This window comes from Nothoprocta perdicaria, unplaced genomic scaffold, assembly GCF_003342845.1.
Source record: "Nothoprocta perdicaria isolate Ctin4 unplaced genomic scaffold, notPer1 scaffold_53, whole genome shotgun sequence".
In the NCBI taxonomy this organism is placed as follows: Eukaryota; Metazoa; Chordata; class Aves; order Tinamiformes; family Tinamidae; genus Nothoprocta; species Nothoprocta perdicaria.
The window spans coordinates 1,929,019-1,930,919 of record NW_020455788.1 but is presented as its reverse complement, the minus strand read 5'-3'; positions in this window follow the sequence as shown (position 1 = coordinate 1,930,919).

Genomic DNA, 1,901 nt, shown 5'->3' with positions numbered 1-1,901 from the left:
TTTCCCTCCAGCTTAACCTCTATCCTCTCATAACCAGCCTGGATGACATAGTATGACTCGCAGAACAACGGAGAAGTTGCTTTTGCCATCCAGGAGGCCTGACCAGSAGGAAGGGACTGGGATATGACAGAGCTGCTGCTAGTGACAGTGCTGCTGGAGTAACTGCTGCAGCTCTTGTGCAGCCCTCACCTGAAGGAGGGAGCGAGCTGTGTTACACACAGCACTGGGACCTGCTCAATCGCTGCACTCGTCGTYGTTTGCCTGAATTTAAACCAGTTCRTAGTAGAGCTGTGTGAACCACACATTGACAGCACAGAGGACAAAAGGGTGATCCACACTTTGTGCTTGGAAGCATTCCGTGTTTGTTGAGTTTCTGGTCAGCCAGAGTCAAATTCATTATAGATCTCAATGTCAGTTACCTTCCCTATCCTGAAATTTTGTCTCCAGAGGTGATCCTTCCATTTTTGTGCATGACACTCTTCCTAAGTCATCCCATGATGCTACCTTTGCCATTGTGAGAAATAAAAGCCATTTTATTTTTTAACAGCATTTTAAAGAAAACATCAAACTTTCCCTGAGTGTGCAAGTCTCTGTGCTGCCTGGCTTGGTAATTTATTTGCTTTTGCTTTTTTCTCTCAGGGCTTTCTACGGATAACTAAAGAAAGAACTGAAGTGAAGGTTGCCACAGGGAATCAGTCCTGCAAATAGCCACAGAAAACCCAGGGATTGGTTTAAGGTTTGTTAGGCTTTCAATAAATCTTAGAAGTACATGGAAGTTCCYCAAATCTGCCACTGGGTACATCTATGACCTGCTTTAATGCAAGCACCTCAGGCTTGTATAGGTATATCCATATGATATCAGTCCTATTCAGTTCATGAAACAGCTAATGTAGAATTTAATGAATTCAAGCAGATGTTAATCTATATAGGTTTATAGAAAACATGTCCTTTTAAAGTAATTTGAATTTGGTTGGTTCTGCAAGCTACATGACTTTGCTCTGTACAGTAATATGAGGCAATCTCTAATCCATTTAATGTGTAACAAATTAATTAAATCATTTCAGTTTCTTAATCACATTATTGCATAAAACAAACTGCTTGACAAATCTCAACATGTCGTTGTAAACATGTCGAGTCCAAAGTGGATTTTTCTTGTGAAATCCCAGAAATAATGATTTTGAACATTATGGCATCTACCATTTTTATTGCCAATCCCCCMAAAAAGCAGGTTACACCAACAGCACCCAGAAGCAGAATAGAAAGTTGGAGGAACCAATTACCCTATTATTAGCATAACAAAGTTAATCTCAAAATTACTGAATTGCTCAAATTGTCTGTTTTGCTCTTCTAAATTATTTTTCTTTTTAAATTGCAATGGTGATCTTCCTGGGGATGGTAAAAGAAATATTTGTAACTGAAAAGAAAATATCAATATATGTTGTCTTTTTAAAACAGTGGCATAATCTACTCTGCCTCTCTCACTTTCATTCTGAATTCAGTGCTACTTTTTTTTGTATTACTGAGTGTGAACATGGCAAAGGAATCATAGTTTTATTGATGGGCAGATAAGTACTGTCAAGATCTGAGTCATTTTAGTGGGTTATCATAAACTCAAACGTATTCATCCATCTTTTTATATTAAAAGTATCCTTATGCTAACTGCCTTTAATAATAGGCTACTCTGCATCAGCTTTTCCATAGTAATTGTGCCTCAGGACACAATTACCCAAGAGGAAGGATAAGTTGTTTCCTTTCCTTCACTGAGGGCAAAGCCCTCTGAATTACTTTTCATACAGTAGCAGAAGGACCACGCATGGTGGCATTGGTGTTAGGAGGTCTGGCATGCCAGCCGTGGCCAGCCCAGAAGAGTTCATGGAAGGAATAATCATCTTCCCAGGCAG